Genomic DNA, 24478 nt, shown 5'->3' with positions numbered 1-24478 from the left:
CAATGAAATATCATTCAGCGATAAAAAAGGCAGGAAATCCTGCCATTTGTAAAAAGGACAGAACTTAAGGGTTTACCCTAAGTAAAACAAGCCAGACAGAGAAAAGTAAATGCTGCATGGGATCACCTCCTGTGTTTCCCTGAAAATAAGACCTAACCAGAAAATAAGCCCTAGCATGATTTTTCAGGATGACATCCCCCTTATATTATATTATATTATTATATTATAAGACCCGGTCTTATTTTACTATAATACTACCAGGTATTATATTATGTTATATTATATAAGACCTGGTCTTATATTATAGTAAAATAAGACCGGGTCTTATATTAATTTTTGCTCCAAAAGACCATTAGTACTGATGGTCCGGCTAGGTCTTATTTTCGGGGACACACAGTATACGTACATTGTTAAATAAAACAAGCAAAGTTCAGAACAGTATGCTTTTTATATAAGAGAGAAATACAATCTATATTCATGTTTGCTGAAAAGATGCATAAGCAACGAATAATGCTTAATTCTGCATGATGGTGATCTGGGGCTATGCAGTCAGTATACATAATACGAAATATTTTTCACATTTTGAATTTTCTGGTTTTGAACCATGAATATGAGTTATTTACTAGAAACTTAGGGTTTTTAAAACATGAAGTAATATCATTGCCCTACAGAGCCAATTTAAAAAAAAATTAGGTGATGTAACGCTCACTTGCAAAAATGATAAATGCTGAGTGCAGGCAAAGAGTATCCCACTTTGCAAGATCTGTAGAGCTACACTTTCTCTCAGTGTCAAGTGTCAGGCTGACTCTAAAAAGGAAGTAAACCAGCAACAGTACTACAGCAGAACCCCAAAACATTATTATGGTCTTTGGCCCATTACGATTTCTAGATATTTTATCTTTCTTTCAGCAGCATCCATCTTTTAACTTGACAATATTAAGACAGAGGTATCAACCAAATATGTATGTAATTCCCAGCTCTAATATTTTCTAATAGTGTGATTTTGAACAAATTTCTTAAACTCTTAAAGGCTTCAGTTTTTTAATTATAAAATTGCCTATCTTGTAGGACTGATGCGAGGATTCAATGAGATAATAGTCTGGGGCATGTGGTAAGTACTCAAGAAATGGTAGCTGCTATTAAGTGTTACTGTTATAAATTAGTAAAGTTAACTTACTAATTATTACCACCACCAAACTCAAGATACTGCTTTCTTGAGTGCACAGATCTTAAAAGAAAATTCCCAGAACAGGCCAACTCTGCTTCTCATCCTACTTCTGACTCATAAATGGCCATGGTCAAAAATCCTGCCTCCAGCTTCCCCTGCATTTTGGAGCATTACCTCAACCGATTAAAACGAGTTGGAGTATGACATCTTTCTATAGATGGTATAGAAATGTATGTCACTAAAACTTTTCTACACCTTTTCACAATAAAAAAAAAACGTACACATTTTCTTAAAGGAAATAAAATATCAGGCCAGTTTTGTTTTAAATCAACATGCAGAATATACCATCATTTGTTTATTCACTTTTCTATACGACACATTAGGGCTGGACTCAGCTTTAGTTCTTCATGTGGCCGTGAACACTGCTGTCTGTTTTCTGGTGTAGCAGGAGTTGCTAGGGGACACATACACATAGGAATGGAACCTCAAATGTTCTACTTCACGACACTGCCCAACTCTTTCCCAAAAAGGCAGTCCCGATTTACTTCCACCAGCAGTGTATGTGTTTCCCTTGAGTTACCACCTCGTCAATGTATCTAGTAGCATCAGATTTAATTTTTATCCACCTAGATTTGTGGTCTTAATTTGGATGTTCATTATTATTAATATGGGAAGCATATTTTGATATTTCTTTGCTGTTTATATTTCCTCTTTTGTCAAGTGCCTGTTCAGGTCTTTTGCTCATTCTCCCATTGAGTTGTTCATTTTTTCTTATTGATTTGTAGGCATTATTCAAATGGCCTAGGTCTTTCCTTTTTCCCTTGTTTTTCCTGCTTTCTCTTTCTTTTCCTTTTTGTCTTTCTCATTGAAGTCCTCAATCCACTGGAAACTGGTTTATCATATGAATTGAGAAAGCAATCCAATTCCACTGTTTTTCCAAGTGGATAACCACTTCCCTGGTACTATTTATTGAAAAGGTACTTCTACAACTAAGGGTGAAGGAGGAGGGGTAAAATAACATATGCGTGGCAAAATCTGATTACAAAGCAGTTTGATCCCTAGATTAGATTTCTGCCCAATGACGCTAGGTGACTGTCACTAGACTTGCATCCAGGTAGGAGTCTGGAGATTTATTCTCTAGAGAAAGTAAAACAGAAAGTTTCTAGACAGGGAGAAAGCAGACCAAGTCAAAGAGGGGACTACCGAACAGAATAGGGAGACTAAGCGAACTTCATACAATGAATACTGGGACTTCTGGTCCCCTCCCCAGCGGGATCCCAGGGCTCTGGCAGCCAGGTCCCTGCCTTGAGGGCTGATGACTGGAATGCTTTTCATGCACTTTGGTGAAAATGGCCCAAGAGAAACATCCTAGAGATACTAAAGCTAAAATTCACATTTAAAAAAATGCCCATGCAGATGACCTTAGTGTGAAGTTCAAACTCAACAAATTCACCCATGCACTGAGAACTTCTAGCACAAGATGTCATTCCCTCAACTCTTAATATAGACCAGACCGAACATTACCAGTTATCTGAGAGTGTGGCTTCTTTGCTTGACATTGCATTTGCTGATATTCATCCAAGTTCTTTTTCATTGCTGTGTAGTATTCCCAAGTATGACTATAATTTATTCATTTTGCCGTTCATGGACATTGGGCTGTTTCAATTTATCAATAGTGCTGAGCACATCATACGCTGGATGCATGTAAACATTTCTGTTGGATATATACTTGGAAATGAAATCGCTGGATCAGAAGACATGCCTAGATTCAGTTTAACAGACACTGCTGATAATCAGTTTTTCAAAGTGATTATTATGACAACTTGCCCTCGAACAGGCAGGTGTAAGAATTCCAGCTGTTCTACGTCCTTGCCAAAATTTGATATTATCAGGCTTATTAATTATAACCATTCTGGTGGATACCCACTGGTATCTCTGACGACGAATTAAGGTTACGCATCTTTTCATGTGGTAAACAGCCATTTGGAGATAACCACTTTTGTAAAATGGCGGTTCAAGTCCTGTGTTCATTTTTCTATTGGCGTATCTGCCTTCAGTTCTTTACATACTTAGTTAAGAGCCCACTGTCAATTTGATGTGTGGCATATAAACACCTTCCCCTACATAATGGCTTGTGTTACTACTCTCTTAAGGATGCCTGTTTATGAACAAAAGTTCCCAACTTTAAGGTAATCTAATTTATCAATACTTTCCTTTATGACAGTGCTTTTGTGTCTTGTTAAAATGTCTGATCTACTCCAAGATCATGAATATATCTGCATTTGTTATATACCAGAAAATGTAAATTTAAATTTTTACATTTAAATGTGCAACCTACCTGAACTGACATTTTTGTACACTGTAACATAGAGGTAAAAGTTTTCTTTTTTTTCCTATAGTGCCATCTGAAATGATCCAGCGCCAATTATTGTAAAAAAATCATCATTTCCCCACACTTTCCCCCATATCCCATGTCTCCTCTGCTCTTCTCCATCCCCTTATCTCTCTATAATGATCTCATATGACTCCAGTATATTAATTCTCTATTCAGTTGTGTCTAATTTGCTGCTAACACTATCCATTGAGTTCTTCTAGTTATTGTATTTTTAAGTTTTAGAATGTCCATTTGTTTGTTTTTTATACTTCTAACCCTGTACTGAAAATTTTTCCATCTTTCACATACCTCAAATATACGAATCATAGTTATTTTAAATTCTATATCTGATAACTCCATGGTCTGTAATATCTGTGGATATAGTTATCTTATTTGCTTTTCTTTTTATCATATCATCTTATCTCTTCAGAGGCTTGATTACTTTCTATTGAATGTTAAGAGTCTCTATATGAAAACTGGAAGAATATTTTGAGGCCTAGGATTAGACTTCTCTAGACAGAATTTACATTTGCTTTTGGGAAGCAGCGAGAGTATCAGTAAGTCTGGATCACCTTAATCCAATCAGAGAACGAGGTGATTCAAAAGTAGGCTTCTTTCCCTGCTCCGGGGAAATCCTCCCATTTAAATAACAGATATCCCAGAAACAGAGAAAATGGAAATGTTTATCATTTGGAAGTCAGAGTATCCAAAAGAAATTCCACCAAAATGTACACAGTATAAATAGTCCTGGGGATGTAATGGACAGCATAGAGAATGAATCAGTAATGTTGCAACAACTATGTATAGTGCCAGGTGGGTACTAGACTCATTGGGGGAATCACTGCATAAATTATATAAATGTCTAACCACTATGCTGTACATCTGAGACTAATATAATATTGATTGTCAACTTTAACTGAAAAAATAAATAATTTTTAAAAATCAGGGGGAAAAAAGTAAACTCACACTTGTTTATAGGGAGTCAAGTTTTCTCTAAAATATAAGTTATCCATGACAAAATAGTTCGTAATATCTTTAAGGCAAAAACTACTCAAATAGTTTTCAAACACTAGTACAGGCTGTTAAGACATAAGAAAATATCCGTTACCTCTGCTGGGAGAAATAAAAGACTGGTGGGATCCATAACAATATAAAACTGACTCTAGAATGATCCTCCATTTCTTCCTTCTGGAATGCTCTCCCAATGCTTTCCCATTACAGGATGTGTTTACACAGGCTACAGAATAAATTCACTTTACCGACAAGAGAACATTAGTTACTAAAAGGATTCACATTCCATGAAGGAAATAAAATGTGGAAACATTTGAGAGTAGTGTCCATAAACACTTTTCAGCTGTTCTACAACAAAACTTCACGATATTTCTTAGTGCTCTACAAGGGTAGCAAGTTAAAAAGATCAATAATCTGAACAGTAATCCAAGTAAACCACAAATAAATAAGATCTATTCTTTCTCCCCCATTACCTTTAATAGGATTGTTTCTCCCCAGAACATGTGTTTCCCAATCCACTGCCTCACTGATCTCTACGATTCATTCCCATTCACCTTACCATAATTTTCTCACTCCCATTTCTGTAGGAATCCTTATGCTCACTCCACACACCTCCACCTTTATGCCTCCCTCACCTGTCTTCTAGTAACCCTCCTGCTGTACCTCCATGTGTCTGTGGCCAAACTTGCCATGTCCTTTATTTCTACTACATACACCAGTGCAGCGCCTATTGTAAAATAAGCTCGATGAGAACAAGCATGATGACATTATTCATTCGATAAATACTTACAGTGTCTACTATGCACTAAGCATTTTTCTAGTTGATGGGAATACATGGCAAATGAGCAAGTGGGAAGAAAGACAATTAACAAACAAATAACTAGAAAATAGTTCAGTGGTGTTAAGTCCTATTGAGAAAATTAAAAAGTAAGACAATTAGTCACTTGTCAGAGAAGGGTCTGTGACAGGATGTCATGCAAACAAAGATCAGCAATAAAGCAGCAGAAGCATTGGTGAAGCAAGGGCCAAACAGGCCAGGCAGGCGGGAAGGTACACACAACATCCCAAAGGCAGACACAGGTGGCATGTTCCTGTGTGGCTGGAGCACAGCGAAAGAAGAGATCAGAAAGCAAACCAGGTTCCAGAGCTTGCAAGACATTGGAGGCCCTGGTAAGAATCTGGAATTTTACTCAATGAGGAGTGGCATGATCTGATTTGTGGTTAAAATCAGCACTCAGGAGATTGCGAGGAGAGCCAACTATAGAAACATAAGAAGACCAGGGAAGAGGCAACTGTAATAGCTCAGGAGAGAAATTACGGTGACAGCATGGAAATGGTGTGGATTGATGAGATACTGCGTATCGTCTTAAGGTATAAATAATGAGACTTGCTACTGATTGGATATGAAAGGAAGAGAGAAACCAAGAATAACTCCATGCAACTACCCAACTGGAAGAACAGAGTTGCCATTGATTGAGATGAGTGAAGGCTGCTGGGATAGCAAGTCTGGGGTAGAAAAATCACTATTAGACATGGAAGTGCAGATATGTTGGCCGTTGACATGCAAGTCCGAGTTCAGAGGAAAGGTCTGGACTGGTGGCTTTAATCTGAAAGTGATCCTTGGGCAGATGGTATTTAAGGTCGTTCAACCAAGTGAGATCACCTGAGGAGAGCCAGTCTTAGGACTGAGTCATGGAACCACTACTACCACAGAGGCTAGAAAACAAAAGAGGATGAGCAGAGGAAATTGAGAAAGAGTGACTAATGAAGAATGAAGAAAACCCAAAAAAAGCAGCCTGGCTGCCAAGTAGGGAGACTTCAAGAAAGATGACAGTAGACTTTTAATTTCTGTTAAAGGTGAGTTAGGTTATTCAGACAAACCTGCCTACCATAAACAAAACAACAATGAAAGGTGCTAAATAAAATATATATCCACTTAACATATAATTACGTCAAATTGTGTAGATTACAAATAAATACAGGAAAAATGCCTTAGACAACTGTCTACCATTATACAAGCACTTGTGGTTCACAAAAAATTTTCAGTGAAAGCATCATACACTGGGTATAAAAAGTGCTGTCTCTGAAGCAATTTAAAGGGAAAAGAAGATGATATACTCTGAAATACTGTGTCAGATGATGCAGAAGAAACTCAAGGAACTGATGTCAAACATGCTGTGACGACACGTAAATGAAATAGTTTAAAAAGTTGCATGTGGAGTGTTGAAATAAATTTTATGAAATGCAATAACGAAAAAATCGACATCAGGATATTCTTGTACATGTCATTTAAGTACATATGTGTAACCACAGTAACAAATTAAATATTACAGCCACAGGTGGATATTTGTATAGTTCACCAAATTCCTAAAAAATTTATATATTCACCATGGTCCCACAAGAAAACGTCTTTTTGGAACTTCCATTGAACTAGGCTTTCATATTATAATCAGGATGGACCTGAAGTCAACTAACCCCAAGATATTCTCATCAGATTATTCTAGCTTCTGTATGGAAAATGAATTATGGGAGGGTTGGGGTGGGTTGCAAGATGAGGAGAGGGAGGCCAGTTAGGAGGCTAGTGCCATAGCAGGGAAAAGATGCTGTTGGTTTGGACCAGCATAGGGGCAGTCTTGATGGAAAGAATGGATAAATGGGGTGGAGAGAGCTCTTTTGGAAAAAGAGTCAATATGATTTGCTCATAAATTCGATTGAGCGATGAGAACAAAAATAACATGGGTTACTCAGGGGTTTGGGCTTGAATAATGGATAAAGAAAGCTACTGAGTGTGTTTGTGTGTTGTTGAGATGGGGGAGTTTGGAAGTGGAGATGGAATTAGGAAGCAGATTTGTTTTGTTTATGTTACCTTGAAGCTTCTTCTTGGGCATGCCACCGTATGTATATAAGATAAGCCTACAGTGGGAAAAACGTCATATAGACGCAGATCCGCACATAGGTGGTATTCAAAGCCACTGGATTAGAAGAAATCACCTTAGGACAGACAGTGACGACAGAGGAAAAACAAAGAGGGCCCAGGATGATGCAGAAGAGGGAGGATCAGCAAAGAGACTGAGGTGGGAAGAGAAAAGAAATGCATGTTAAGTTCCCACTACGAGCCCTATGACTACCGAGAAATTCTGGTTCAAGTCGGCAAGTTGAACCCAAGCATTTCACTTCCCTTTTTTGCATATTCCCCCAAGAAATCTGTATTAGCCCTAAAAACAGGAAACTGTATCATTCACAGCCAGAACCTCCAAATAATTTCCTAAAAGTGATGGTGCAGATATAAGAGGATTGAGGGAAGACCCAAACACCCATGAAGGAAACAACTGCCTGGGAAGTAGGCAGAACCCTTGCACCACCCTAAACTCTAAATGGCAGGGGAGCAAGACAAGTGCAGACTTAGGAGCGGATAAGAAGAGGTGAGTTTCTGACATCTACGAGCACTTTGTTTAAATGAATGGCGCACCAGAAATCCTGGCACAAAAGCCATGCTAACTGAAAGGACAGGGATCACAGGGAAACTGCAGGAAGGAAAGTTTTTAAAGCAAAGTAATGACTCAGATGAAAGTGCCATTTGAGGAATATTAATCTAATAGTGGCGTAGATAAAGGATTAGAGAGAGGAAGGCAGACAGGTAATTAGGAGTCACATGCAGGTAAAAACTGCGTTTCCCTGAAAAATAAGACCTAATCAGACCAACAGCTCTAATGAGTCTTTTGGAGCAAAAATTAATATAAGACCCGGTCCTATTTTAATATAATGTAAGACCAGCTATAATATAATATAATAAAATACCCAGTCTTATATAAGACTGGGTCTTATATAACATAAAACCAGGTATAATACAATATAATATAATATAATATAATATAATATAATATAATATAATATAATATAATACCGGGTCTTACATTAATTTTTGCTCCAAAAGACGCATTAGAGCTGATGGTCCCGCTAGGCCTTATTTTCGGGGACACATGGAAGGAGAAACAGAAAGGAACTCAAGAGAGAAGAACGGACTCCCCGTATGATTAGGAGACAAGTGATGGCGGCATCCTCGAACATATCCACAAGGGCAGGGTTTGGCTCCTGCTTGTTTGAAATGATGCTGTGTTTGGTTGTGGCCGACAGCTCCGAAGGACTGCCTGGCATCTCCTTTCTTCCAAGGAGCTTTTACCATTCACACAGAACAGGTTTGGTAGAATATTAGTTAGGTTGAGTCTTGCTTGCCTCCACTTGGTCACCTTTGTATGAATCCAATGGTTTTGGTTTTTTGTGTTTTTGTTTTTGTCCTTTTTAAATGGTTTTAAGCTGATATTCATGAAGAGCAGTGAGTACCTAGAACTCAGCCACTGATGAAAGGAAATCCCATTTAAGAAGGTGCATTTCTTTACCAGAGCTGTGTCATACCATCCTTTGGGCCCTCTGCTGGAAAAGTAAAATCAATTCTCAAATGATGCCTTTTTAAATTGCATCCTCTAGTAGGACAGTACTGTATCACACCTCTGTGAATGGAAAATATCTCATACCTGCTTTATGACACACAATAGTGACCATGCTTTATCAGAGCTGTTTTTAATGACGTTATTCTAGAACATTTTCTTTCCAGATGATGACTGAGAAGCTAGTAAGAACAAAAAAATGGTGCCAGGTACCACAACAGTAACAGAACTTTACTGTTTCCTGGGGGTTTGTTTTTCACCTTTTTTTGTTGTTTTAATGGAGTGTGCTGGATGTCTCTATAATGTTGTTCAGATGAGTGTAGAGCCTGGAAAAGCTGTTGCTACTACTGAAGCATAACATCCTGCTATTGGTTTTTCTATATAAATAAATATGTATATACCCATATGTATATATAATTTGAATTTTTGGAAACTTCAACTGTGCTGTCAACTTTGGAAAAAGCTTCCCAGTTGGACCATGTTGCGTTGCCATTTACAGAAATAAATAGCCACATTGGTCTAGAAACATTAAACATAAGTTTTTCTAGTTGTACAGGGGTAACATACCGTATTATATATGTAAGGTCCTATCTATGTGAGTTTGATTACAGAAACTAATGAAGTATTCTCTATATAATGGGGCAAAAAATTAATAGATAAATAAATGAACTGTGTACTAGAAAACCTGGCACAAAAGCCATTCTAACTAAAAGGAGATGGATCAAAGGGGGACCACAGGAAGGAAAGTTTTTCAAGCAAAATATGACTTAGATGAAAGTGGCATTTGAGGAATATTAATCTAATAGTGGCATAAAGTATGAGAGACAGGAAGCCAGACAGGCAATTAGGAGTTATAAGTGTGCAGGTAAAAAGGAGAAACAGAAAGGAACTCAAGAGAGAAGACTGGACTGCCCGGAAATGGTGACTAGAGACAAGATTCCAACATTCCAACACTCTGCTGTTGAGAGAACAGCACATTTGCATACGGGAAGTCAATCATACGGGCTTTAGAAATGGATAAGCCACACTACTGACCTTCACTTAATCCGGCTCCTCCTGGGAGATGCCATCACGCATATAAGCCCCTCTCCCTTTCCACCCCCTTGGACACCCCCACTCCCTTTGCATTCTACTGCACTCACTGTACCGCATCAGTGGACCGCTCCACTGTCTATTCTACTGCAGATCTCCCCATGTGCAGTATGCTACTGGAATAAGATGTCAACTGGATACCCACCCCATTTGGATTCCTCCTGGACAACTTCACAACTGGTTCCTTGCTGTAACCACACACTATTTCCAGAGAATCAAAACAGCACACTTTTCTTTGCTTCACTTCACTCTAAGCCCATTTTAATCTATCCACTGCACCTTCTTTAACTCATAACTGTTGTTTCCGTCATGCAGGACAAGCTTGTACTTTAAATATAAGGTGCACTTTCTTCCTCTCTTCCATCTCCCCATCAGAACCCTCAGCAAACTCACCACCCAATCCAGTACTTCTATTTGTGATTAAAGCTATTATCTCTCAGCTTACGGTAGTCAGGCGACGAGTGGACTTTTGGTCCCAATTCAAATTACAGTGACCCAGCATATCTACAGACCTACCTGGATTATTTCTGCAGTTCTTAAATGTACAACTGGAATAGACATCCTTAGCAAGGAGCAGAATCTATACGTTGCCTATCTGATCAGAGCAGTGAGGACTATGATGGTAAGAAGGGAAAAACGGAAGTCCCTGGACATGTCCCCTCTCTCACAAGATAGTAACCCATATCAGCAGAAAACCAAATTATAGAAATTAACACCAACAGCCAAAAATTGAGAGGTGGAAGGGTGATAAAATCTATTAGCTCCCCATTTAAATCGTCTACTTGGCCTGGGCAGAATCTTAGAAAATGACTATGATGGATCTTGAATGACTGTGGATCATCCAAAATATAAACAGGTTGTGACTCCAATTGCTGCTGCAATTTAAGATTTAGTATCTCTTCTGGAGCAAATCAACTTTGCCCTGGCATCTCCGTTGCTGTTGACCTGCAAAGGCTTTTTCTGTGCATCAATTTGAAAAAACCACCAGCATGTGTCCTCTTTTACTCATCAGAGTGAACAGTAAATACGCAGTCTTGCCTTTGAGCTATGCCAGCTCATCTTGATGTCCCAGCAAATGTCACACCTGTACCGTATTATGATGAAATTAAGCTGATTGGACCTGAGGAACAGTTAGCAGCAAATGAGACAGCTGGCTTAGTGAGACATATGAGAGGTAGATAAACCCCATAAAAATCTATGGGCCTGCTAGTCCTCAGTGAAGTTTCTAGGACTCAATGGTCTAGAGCATGTTGGGACATCCCTCCAAGTCAAAGACAGGTCATTGCATCTTCTACTGACTGTGACCATAAAAGTGGGCCTTTGTGAACTTAGGAGGCAGTACATACCACCTTTGAATGTGTCCCAGCTCATTTTCTGAGGAACCCATAACCCTGCTAGGTTTGAGTGAAGCTGGAGTGAAGAAAGGCTCTGCTACAATCCCGACCTGCAGTGTAAGCTGCTCTGCCATGTGGGCCTTCTGACCAATAGATGTAGTAACACTTAGAGTGACTGTGAAAAACAGGAGTGCTATATGGAGCCCTGGAGAAGCACCAATAAGTGAATCACAGCACAGCGCTTTGGGGTTGCTAGGGTCTGAAGGTTTGTGTCTGCCCCAAAATACATATGTTGAAATCCTAGCACCCACTGTGATGATGTTAGGTGATATATGGGAGGTGATGAGGTCATGAGGGTAGAGTCCTCATGACTGAGATTAGTGCCCTTATAAAATAGAGATTCCACAGAGCTCGCTAGTCCCTTCCTCCACGAGAGGATACAATGAAAAGCCTGTGACCCAGAAGAGGGCCTTCATCCCACCATGCTGGCACCCTGATCTCAGACTTCCAGAACTGTGAGAAATAACTTTCTGTTGTTTATAAGCCACTGGTCTGTGGGATTTTGTTACAGCAGACGCTCTAAGCCTGGGGCTTTAGAGCAAAGCACATTCTCACGTGCAGACTGCTATTCTTTTGAGAAACACCTCCTGACAGAGAATAAGCACATAACTATTGACATCACAGGACCCACGACCTGAATTAGCTATCATTAGTCTGACACACCAAGCCACTAGGTCGGGCAGGCATAGCAGTAATCCATCATCAAGTAGATTGATCAACATGACACTGAGCATGGAAACGTCCAGAATGGACTACTCAGTTGCATGAGTAGGTGGCTTAGATTCCTTCTATACGTACTCTTCTGTATTGCCTCCCCGCTCTTGAACCTGAGTAAGATTTATGACCAGCTGACTGAAGAGCAGAAGCACTGAGCCTGATTAGTGACTGGTTCAGTACAATATGGTAGCACCAAATCAAAGCAGACTGCAGCAGCACTCCTAACCAAATTAGAAGAGTTCCTGAAAAGGAAATCCTCCCAGTTAGCAGAACTTCAAACAACACAATTTGCTGTACCCTGTGTTTAGATATGTCTAGAAGTACAGATGTATGCTGATTCATTGGCACTGGCTAATAGCTTGATAGAATGGTCAGGGAAATAGAAAGAACAAGATTTGAAGACTGGTGACAAGAAATTCTGAGGAATGGGTACAAAGCATGAAGACAATTGTGTACCATGTGGATACCCACTCAAGAGCAAACACATCAGAGGAGACTCTCAGTCAGAGGAGGCACATGTCAGTCAAGACTTTCTCCAGCCACCCCAGGGCTTGCTCAATGGGCCCAAGTACAAAGTGGTCAAGGGGGCGACAGTGGAGGATATGCATAGGCTCAGCAAAAGGAAAGCTCCTCATCTGGATACTGCTACTCCAGCCAATGGGGTAAACCAATGCTGGGCCCCAGCTTGGCCCCATTTCCCGGGGTGACCAATTAGTCATCTAACAGCAAGTTGGTTTATGGAAGGAGCAGTCCACTCTCCTCACTGGAATAGTTACATATCCTGGAAATGGACTTGCTCTCCCTGCCCGTAAGCTTCTGCCAGAGCCACTAAGAATAGACTTAAGAAATGCCTTATCACGTTGGTAATCAATATAACACTGTATTTGATCAAGGAACTTATTGATAGCACAAGAGGTGTGGTAAGGTGCTTAGGCCCATGAAATTCACTCATCTCAGCAAGTACTCCATCGCCCAGAAGCAACTGGCTTGATTGAAAGAAGAAATGGCCTTTTCAGTCATGGTGCCAGCTGGGAAACAACACAATGAAAAACTGGGTTCTGTCTCACAACAGTGAAGCATATATTTGAATCAGCAAACAAAACATATTGTATGCTTTTGTCTCTCCCATAGTCAAAACACACAGGTCTGGTAATCAAGAGGTAAAAGAAGGAGTGACCACCTCTCACCTCTCACTATTACACCTAATAACCCACTCACAAGATTTTTCTCCCAGTCTCCATGACTCTGGTTCATTTCGAGGAAGGTAAGTTTCCACCAGAGGACACAACTCCATTTTTGAAAATGAAGAGGGTTACTCTATTAGTTAAGAGTGAGTGATAGTACCAATGGCATTTTTCACAGAATCAGAACAAATAATCCTAAAATTTATATGGAACCATAAAAACCCCAAATAGCCACAGCAATCCTGAGAAAGAAGAACAAAGTGGAAGTATCATGCTACCTGCTACCAAATTATACTCCACGGCGACAGTAATCAAAACAGCATGGTATGGGCATAAAAACAGACACATAGATCAATGGAACAGAATAGAGAGTCCACAAACAAACCCATGCCTATACAGTCATTTAATCTATGACAAAGGAAGCAAGAATTTACATTGGAGTAAAGACAGTGTATTCAATAAATGGTGCTTGGAAAACTAGACAGAAAAATGGAACTAGACCATCTTCTCAAACCATGTACAAGAAAAAACTCAAAATGGATTAAAGATTTAAATGTGAGACCTGAAACCATAAGGCTCCTAGAAAGAAAATATAGGACGTAAATGCTCAGACATTATCCTTAGTCATATTTTTATTGATATATCTTGTCGGGCAAGGGAAACAAAAGAAAAAAATAAACAAATGGGATTATATCAAATTAAAAAGTTTTTCTCACAACAAACGAAACCATCAACAAAATGAAAAGACATCCTACTGAATGGGAGAAGATATTTGCCAATGATACATCTAAAAAGGGATTACTTTCCAAAATTTATTTAAAAAATTCATACAACTCAACAGCAAAAAAACAATCCAATTAAAAAATGGGCAGAGGACCTGAATAGACATTTCTCCAGAGAGGACATACAGATAGCCAACAGACATATGAAAAGATGCTCAACATAACTAATCATCAGAGAAATGCAAATAAAAACCACAATGAGATACCACTTCACTCCTGTCAGAATGGCCATCATCAATAAATCAACAAACAACAAGTGCTGGTGAGGACATGGAGAAAAGGGAACCCTTGTGCACTGTTGGTGAGATTGCAAATTGGTGCAGCCACTATAGAAAACAGTATGGACGTTCCTCAAAAAAAATTAAATATAGAAGTACCTTATGACCCAGCAATTACACTCCTTGGTATTGCTCCAAAGAAATCCAAAACACTAATTCGAAAAAATACATGCACCCCTATGTTTATTGCACAATAGCCAAGCTATAGCCTAGCTATATATCGAAATAGCCAAGCTATATATCGAAATGCCCATCAATAGATGATTGGATAAAGAAATTGTGGTACATGGGGCAGCCGGATGGCTCAGTTGGTTAGAGCGGGAGGTCTCAACAACAAGGTTGCCAGTTCAATTCCCACATGGGATGGTGGGCTGCACCCCCTGCAACTAAAGACTGAAAACGGCGACGACTTGGAGCTGAGCTGTGCCCTCCACAACTAGATTGAAGGACAATGACTGGGAGCTGATGGGCCCTGGAGAAACACACTGTTCCCCAATATTCCCCAATAAAATTAAAAAAAAAAAAAAGCATATTCCCAGTACGGTCCCTGGAATTTCTGATTCTGTGAGTCTATGGTGGCAGTCAGGAATCTGCCTTTAAAAAAAAAAACAAAGAAAAAGAGAAAAATTGTGGTACATTTATACAGTGGAGTATTACTCTGCCATAAAAAAAGAATGAAATATTACCATTTGCAACAATATGGATGGACCTAGAGGATATTATGCTAAGTGAAATAAGTCAGACTGAGAAAGACAAATATCATGTGATCTCACTTATATGTGGAATATAAAGAATGGAATAAATGAACAAATAAAACAGAAATAGACTCAAATATACAGGTTACAAACTGATGGTTGCTAGATGGGAGAGAGGTTGTGGGCTTGGATGAGAAAGGTGACGGGATTAAGAAGTACAAATTGGTAGTCACAAAATAGTCACGGGGATGTGAAATACGGTTTGGGGAATATAGTCAATAACGCAAAAACTATGTATGATGTCACATGGGTACTAGACTTATTGGGGGGATCGCTTCAGAAATTATATAAATGCCTAACCACTGCACTGTACACCTGAAACTAATATAAAATAATAGTGAATGTCAACTATATTTAAAAAGACATATATAGTCATGGGATGTAAAGTACAGCATAGGGAATACAGTGAATTGTATTATAATAACTATGTAGGGTGTCAGAGGGGTAGCAGACTTGTTGGGGTTATCACTTTGTGAGGGGTGTAAGTGTCTAATCATCGTCACCTGAAACTAACAATAAAAAAATGAAAGAATAAGTAAAATTAAATAGCCACACGTGGAAAATAAATCAAAAAACCAGTGTGTGATCATGATTAACGAGAGAAAACTGGGTTGCTGCCAAACTGTGAGGACAGGACCAACAAAGACCCAAGGGGTTCTCTAAAGAACCTCTATCTAGCTGCTTCCATATCTAAGAGCGAAAGTTAATGAAAACCTCAGCAACCAAGGAAAGGCAGGGTCAGACCTTCCAGGTACTTAATCTCCCCAGGAAAGTGCAAACCTGTCATTCGAGTTTATTTATGACAGTGGAACTACTGAGTCATAGTTTTCATTTTTAAACGCCCTCAGAAAGTAGCCTCACCAAGTGGTTAAAAGTTGTACTTCCATCTGTACTGTGGATGTAAGATGTGAACAGTGTGATGGGTAGAAATAGTATTTCGCTATCATTTTAATTTGCATTTCTTCGATTACTCATGAAACTGAATATCTGTTTACTTCTTTACGAATCTCTTTATAGTACATAGATTAACTCTTTGCTATATATATAATGAAAAAATTTACAAATTTTGTTAGCATGAGATTTATTTATGTTTTGGGGGGGGGGATATAAAAGTTCCTAATCTATAAATAGCCAAACGATCAGTGTTTCCTTTTATGGTTTCTTTCATTGCTTTGCTACTCAGAAAAGCTCTCCTTACCCATATTTAAACATATTTTCTTCCAGCTGTTTATAGTTTCTTTTTGGTATATAATTCTTTAATCCATCTGGAATTGACTTTTGTATAGTGTAAGCTGAGAAGATAATTTTTTCCCACACAGTTCACCAATTACACAGAGCAAAAATTTCTTTTTTTAAAAAATCGTTCTTTCAAGATCAAAGCAGACTCTTTTTTTTATTTCGCTGATTACCATATTAATAGCACTGCTATGGGAAGGGAGAAAAAACCTTTAGGAAAACCAGATCCATCAGCAGGCACTGACATTTCAGGCTCACAGCAAACCTGTACAATGAACTTACAAGCCTATTCATCCTCTGAAAGGGTTATCATTCCTAGAGACATATAAGACCCTATTTCATCACCTGCCATATTCAATATGAGCATGAAGCCATTTGAAGAAATAGGTGGACATTTGGGGACTATCCTAGCATTTTTATCGGATTCTGACAGCTTGATTTCACTGCCTGTCACGCTAGAAAGATTTGAGAGCTAACATCATAAAAAATGTGCTGAAATTTAATCCATAGAAGGCTGATGGTGATGGTGATAAGCAGGAAAAATTATCTACCTAATGTAGCAAAGGTTGTCGTGGGCTCCTGATGTGAGGCTGCAGTTCCTAGGCAGACGGAAGCATCACGATGAGCTCAGAACTCCAGGGGCGAATGGCGTTTCAAGGGACAGGTAGGGAATGGAGAACATTTTTCCATATAAACTCATCACAGATTTTATTTTAACATCTCTATGGCCTGAAGCCTTTATATTCATACTTTTATATTCAACTTTGTGTTTTATATGCATACAAATGTAACACATGGGCTGCAAAGCACAAAGGAACAAACAGCAGCCATCTTTCCATAGTCTGCACTGGCTGCCTATGTATTTCTGGCCGTAATCTGTATTGCTACATTAAATCTACAAAGTGCAAAAAATTTGACCATTGATGGCTCTAATCCTCCAAAATCAACTATTGTTCTTTAGCTTCATTATATTTTTTTCCTTATTTACAGGAGTGAAATATGCTTTTATAATAAAGCTAAAAATAAAAATGAATAAAGATAACAAACAACATCCCTATCCCACCCTCCTTAGATAACTAGATTTGTTATTATCCTCCCATGTATTTTTGTTAATAAAATGTTATACAGTGCTTGCTTCGGCAGCACATATACTAAAATTGGAATGATACAGAGAAGATTAGCATGGCTCCTGCACAAGGATGACACGCAAATTCGTGAAGCGTTCGTTCCATATTTAAAAAAAAAAAAGTTATACAAATACACACAAATAGAAGAGTTTTGCCATTTTTATTTGTTTTATAAAATAACTTCATAATTAATATAATTGCCCTTTCACTTTTTCACTTATCTATATATAATGAACATCTCTCCAAGTTAATAAAATGAATCACCTACTATATCATAGCTGTACCATTATTTATGGAAGTATTTCAATACCAATGAACATTAACTGTATTTCCAGGTACTGACCACTAGAAACAATGCTACATTGGACACCCTCGTGCATAGGAACAATTCATACCTCTATTTCTAACAGCCAAAAACCAAATGCAGGCCTATTAGATCCAAAGTGATAGGTATTATTGAAAGTCATGGATGTTTCTAAGTTACTTTGCATAACATTGAAGCAATTCGCGTTTCCACAAGCAATGCTTACAAGTGACTTTGGATTTCCAGTTCTGCCAAGACAGAGTAGACCCAATCCTCCCAGGTCCTCCCTCTTATAACTAAATATCTCTGGACATAATCTAAAAACAAATATAGGAAGACTGTGAAAGATGGGGAGAAGAACGGGACTACCTTTCTTTAAGAGAATGGAGGACTTGAAGAACACGGCAGTGACTCTGTCCGGGTTCCTTATTACCTCTCATACGCATATTTAGGAAAGAGTGCTACAGAAGCCTCCAACCCAGAGCCGCCCCCACCCAAAAAACAAGCCTCTTTCACCTAGCCACAGAACCAGTAAAAAGATGGTCTAACAGAAAACCTCTTTGGCAATAGCTGCCTTAATCTGGTGAAACACCAAAGGAGGACCACTCACAACCCTCCACCTCTCGCTTCTCCACAGTTTCGACGGAGCCAATCGGGGAAGTAGATGACCACTCCAATTCCCTGGCTGGGTGTGAGTAAGGGCAAACAGAGAGCTAATTTGTCATTATCTGCTCAGCAGAAGCAGGAAGCAGTGACTTCGTTCCCCTGCGGGGGTAGTGCCCTTAACACGGAGCAGGCAGCTGATCCTTCATTCTCAGACCAGTCAAAGCAAACCACTCTGCAATTTCCCTGTAGGGGTAGTGTCAGCATGTCTGAGCAGGAAGACATCTGATCTACCCTTCCCCAACCAGCAGGACCAGGCAGTAACCTGATTCCCCATCAGGTTAGTGTCAGTGGGGTCCAGTAACGAACTGGAGCTCCATCACTACCTGTCAACAACAAGTCTTAATGACACAGAATGAAGTAAGGACACAGAGTCTCCTAATAGGCAAAATATCCGGATTCAAGAATCTGGCAAACTCAAAATAGGAAAATAAGAAATCCACACCAAAGATGCATTACAATTAATGTAATGCAACAGGTTTAAAAAAAAAGAAAGAAAGAAACATACTGTCATATTAATTGGTGCAGAAAAAGCACTTGACAAAATCCAACACTCGTCCATGATTAAAGGGGGGAAAAAAGTCAGCAAACTGTGAATAGAAGATGGGAATAAAGAGGACCTTCCTCCAGTTGATAAAGAACATCTACAGAAAAATCTAGAGCTAAAATGATACTTAGCAGAAAACACTAGTCTTCCTCTAAGATCAGAGACAAAGAGGACATCCGCTCTCACCGCTCTTCTTCAGCCCAGAACTCGAAGTTCTAGCCACTTCAATAAAGCAAGAACAAAAGGGGGCACACAGATTAGAAAAGAAAGAATAAAACTGTGCTTATTTATATGATTGTTATGTAGAAAATCTCCCAGAATCTACAAAAACCACCAAGAACGAATAAGTGAGTTCAGCAAGGTTTTAAAATACAAAAATCAATACACGGTTAGTATATATTTCCATATACTAACAATTAACATGTGGGAACTAAAATTAAAACAATACCATTTACAATTGCTCCCCCCAAATGGAAATATAAGGCATACAACTAACAAAACATGTACAGAACCTGTCTACTGAAAATTACAAAATTCTAGTAAAAGAAAGCTAAAAAGACCTAAGTAAATGGAGAGACAAATCATGTTCATAGATTGGATGGCAGCATAGTAAATATGTGAACTCTCCCTAAATTGACACATTGGTTTAAGGCAACTCCTATCAAAATCTCACCTAAGTTTTGGCAAGCTTATTCTAAAACTTATATGCAAAAGCATACAGGCCCTAAAATAGCTAAAACAGTCCCAACAGAAAAAGAATAAAATGGAAGGAATCACTCTACCCAATATTAAGGCTTACTCTATAGCTACCGTAATCATGACAGAATAGTGTTGGTGGAGGATAGACACACAGATGAATGGAACAGAACACAGAACCCAGAAGTAGACCCACACAAATGTGCCCAACTGATTTTTGACAAGAAGCAAAAGTAATTTACTGTAGGAAAGACAGCCTTTTCAAATAGTGCTAAACAATTAGATATGCACAGGCAAAATAAAGAAAAATAAAATATCCTAAATCTCACAGTTTATATGGAAATTAACTCAAAATGGATGACAAACTTAAATGTAAAGCATGCAAACATAAAAATTTTAGAAAAAACAACGGAAATCTTTGGGATCTACACAGAATTCTTCGACTTGATAGTGAAAGCATGAAAGGAAAAACTGATAAAGAAGGCTTCATCAAAATTAACAACTTTGTTGTTCTGCAGAAGACTCTGATAAGAGGATGGAAAGACAAGCTATACACTGGGAGACAATATTTGCAAACCATATATCCAACAGTGGACTCACACCTAAAATATGTAAAGAATACGCAAAACTCACGTGCAAGAAAAATTTGAAACTAAGCAAGATATGAACAGACATTTCACTGAAGAGGATATAGAAAAGGAAAATAAGCACATAAAAAGATATTCATCATTAGCAATTAGGGAAATGCAAATTAAAACCACAATGAGATATTACTACACACCTATTATCACTACACACCTATGAGAGTGACTAAAATATAAAATGGCAATAAATACCAAATGCTGTCGAGGATGTAGAAAAATTGGATTACTCATACCTTGCTGGTGGGGATGTAAGATGGTACAGCCACTCTGGAAAAGAGTTTGGCAGTTTCTTAAAACACTAAACAAAGAATTGCCATAGCAATAATGTTGGGAGAAAATTCTCCATGGGTCTCTTGCATTTCTGCATGTCTTGTGAATAGATACTGACAGCTTTTGTTTCCAACTATCTTTGCTGATGTTTACATAGCAAATAACTTTGGAAAATATAATGTCTCCCTCCAGGAGTGCAGATTTATTTCCCTACCAGGATTATAAAGCTAATGTCTCTTTCTGCGTGTAAAGGGTAGGCAGGTTTGCCAGCACCCCTTACAAAACTGGGGGTTTCCTAATACTGGGGCTCCTCAGTGACACAACTGCTTCCCTTTGTGCACACCTCATTCTCCCCACTATGGGACTTAGGAGTTGAGAGGAGCCAATTCAAACATAACCCTCACGCTGTCTGCTGTGCTGTGGGTGATAAAGTCCTTTGTGTCTGACCCAGGAGTCTCGTGTCCTCTGCCTGCATGTATGAAACTGGCGGGTTCACTGGTTAGCTTACAAGTAGGATAAACTGTTCCATTCTTAAAAAATGTTTACTGCTAAGTATTCCCTTGTACAAATATGCCACAATGTGTTTATCCATTTACATTTGGATCTTTCTGCTCTTTGAAAGACACCATTAGAGGATAGAAAAGCCATAGGGAAAGAAAATATTTGCAAGTCACTTATCTCATAAAAAACTTGTATCCTCAGAGAACAAACTGACGTTTGCCAAATGGGAGAAGGATTGGAGATCTGGGTGAAAAGTGACAAGATTAAGAAATACAAATTGGTAGTTACAAAACAGTCATGAGGATGCAAAGTACAGCATAGGGAATATAGTCAATAATATTGTACTAACTGCGTGTGGTGCCAGGTGAGTACTAGACTTATTGGGAGGATTGCTTTTTAAATTATATAAATGTCTAACCATTGTGCTGTACACCTGAAACTAATATAAAATATATTGAATGTCAACTGTAATTGAAAAAAAAAATTTTTAAGGAAAAAAACTTGTATCCTGTATATTAAAAAAAAAACACCAACACTTCAAAACTCAAGAAAAACAATCCATTTTTATAAAAGGTCAGAAGACTGAACATATATTTAAACAAGCAAGCTATAAAGATGACAAATAAGCACATGAAAAGATGCTCTAAATTGTAAGTTACTAGGGAAATGCAAATTAAAACCACAATGAGATAGAACTACACACATATAAGAACAGCTAAAATTAAAAAGAATGACCAAACTGAGTTGGCGAGAATGTGAAAAAACTGGAATTCTCATACACCGTGGTTGGAATATAAAATAGTACAACTATTTAGGAAAATAGCTCGTTTGTTTTAAAAAAGTTGAACATCTGCCATAAGACCCAACAATTCCACTTCTAAGTAGTTAACTCTAGAAAAGTGTCAAAGCATATATGCAAAGATTTATCAAAAATATTCATTGCTATTTTTAAAATTAATTCTATCCATGAGTTTAGGGTTGCAAATTGGAGATTTCCGAATTCCAGCATTTCTCCTGTATTTATTAGCTATAAAACGTCCATAAAGAAACACTTGGCCTAATCAACTATTTGATTAGTCTGAACTACAATCTATAAGTTAAACACTGGATAAATACTAATTTTGCCCCTTTATTGAATAATGTTCAGGATAATGATTGTATGCCGTTGCAATTTTCTAAAGGTGACTGCCTAATGAGGGTTGTTTGTTAAATATAACTATGAACTCAAGAATTTTGGCATTGATAGTTTAATATATTGCATTATTCCTTTTAATGCTCAAAATTCCATCTTGGGCCAGTAGAAGCTCCTTCAAGTTGGCTCATGTGTTCTCCGACTCAATTTGTTCATCTCCTGTCAGAATGCACAGCTGGGTCTGAGACCTGGAGGCCGTTTATAAAAGAGGCCATGGTTTCTTTTAGTGGAAAATAGCATTTAGGGATTAAAATTTGAGTACTGGGTTTTTAGTAGATAAAACTATAAAATAGATAATTTCTTTAAAAAGAAAAATCATAAATTAATATATTATCAGAATCATGAGTTTTACTCTGATACTTTTGATTCAAGTTAAGGATGACAGGATTTTACTTAATTTTTATTTCATAATTGTATGCGTTTTTATGCAGAAAATCTTGGTTCCTATTTCAATTGGCATAATTACTAATTTTCTCTTCCTATACATAAATACATATAATAGTTTCAAAATGGCAATACAATTATACTGACAACAAAAACACAATGTAGTTTAAAATTTCTTAATGGGGTTTGCCCCTCATATATATCCCAATAGAAATATACTGACAAATACTGTGACTTTAACACTTTAATATCTATTATTTAAGGAATTATGCCACAAACTTGATAAAACACAGGTTGTTTTCAATTTTTAGAAATGGCTTTATTTTTGTCATTTTGATTTAATGTTATTTTTAACTATGTAAAACATTTATATGGTTCTTAACGTGAAATCATAAAATAGGTACATTCAGAAAAGTATATGTTTCATTCCTGCCCCTGCTTCTTACTCTCTTCCTACCCTTATAAACTATCATTTTTGTCCTTTTTTTTATTTATACTTCCATTCTTTCTTTTGGAAATATTAGTAAATGCATAAATCTTTTGTTTTCACGCCTCCCTTATACAAAAGGCAGTGTACCTTGCTTCTTTCAGGATAGTAATGGATCCTGGCAAAGCCTCCATGGCTACGTACACAGATTCTGCTGGTTCCTTTTCACAGCTGCAAAATCCTCTGTTAACAGGACTTACAGTTGGCAGGATCCTAAAGATGTCCCTCTCCCAAGATTCTCACCCCCCTAGCTATTCAAACATTAATCTAGTTAGTAAGGTCAAGAGAGTCTGAAGATGTAATTCAAGTCCCAATTCAATTAACTGTAAGATATGTAGATTATCTGCATGAGTCTAAGCCAAGCTGGTGAACTCTGTAAAAGGGGAGTTCTAGGTGGCTCGTGCCAGCAGAGGGAGGTCAAAGACATTTGCAGTGTGGGGGGGTGGAGGGGATTCAAGGTGTAGGAAGAGTTCCTACTGGCTCCAGGAACTTTCCAATGGAGAAGAGGGATACCTTCTAGAAGCTGAGAGCAAGCTTCAGCCAAAAAGCAGCAAGGGAATGGGGACTTCAGTCTTACAGCCACAAGGAAATGAATTCTGCCAACAATCAGTGAGCTGGATGCAGACTGCAGCAGCAGCCACCACCTGCCCGTTAAGTCTGTGAGACGTGAGCCGAGGTTCCAGCTACATGAAGCCCTGACTCCTGACCTGTGGGAGCTGTCAGAGTAATACATGTGCCTTGTCTTAAACCACTGAGTTGGTGGCAACTTGTCATGGCAGGAACAGAAAACGCAAGGATGACCACAGTTCTGCAGCCAGTGTGCTGCTGATGGGTATCTGAGTTGTGTGCAGGCTTTTGCCGTAACAAATAATGCCTGGTACACATGCCATTTCACTTGTCTGCTAACAGATCTTTGGACAGTGTATCCTAGAAGTGAGATGGCTGGGCCAATGGTTAAAAAGTTTTCTAGATATTACCATATTCCTCTTAATAATAGTTACAATACTTTGCATTCGTACTGGCAGTGTATGAGCGTGCCAGCTGCTCCACAGCCTCGCCAAGAGATTACGTTTTCAGACACTGCCAATGCGTTGAGTGATAAATGATACCTCAGTGTGGTTTCCTTTGTAATGAGGAATAATAATGTGCAATTCTCTCATCATGAAGATTAAGCAGTTACTCACAGAGTTAAGGGCCATCCTCATCCCCATTTCCAGGAACTGCCTG

General features: G+C 38.4%; 1 protein-coding gene and 1 non-coding gene across 2 annotated transcripts in view; one reads left to right on the top strand and one right to left on the bottom strand.

Moving 5' to 3' along the window:
- The window catches only part of ULK4 (unc-51 like kinase 4), a 406569-nt gene that overhangs the window by 282795 nt on the left and 99296 nt on the right, over positions 1–24478 (bottom strand). The gene's annotated exons all lie outside the window — the stretch shown is intronic.
- On the top strand, positions 17564–17670 carry LOC117037345 (U6 spliceosomal RNA). The gene has a single exon (XR_004425495.1). It is a non-coding gene; the product is annotated as a U6 spliceosomal RNA (small nuclear RNA).

This window comes from Rhinolophus ferrumequinum, chromosome 17 (genome assembly GCF_004115265.2).
Source record: "Rhinolophus ferrumequinum isolate MPI-CBG mRhiFer1 chromosome 17, mRhiFer1_v1.p, whole genome shotgun sequence".
In the NCBI taxonomy this organism is placed as follows: domain Eukaryota; kingdom Metazoa; phylum Chordata; class Mammalia; order Chiroptera; family Rhinolophidae; genus Rhinolophus; species Rhinolophus ferrumequinum.
Note: the sequence above shows the minus strand (reverse complement) of the source record. Positions and strands in the feature narration are given on the sequence as shown.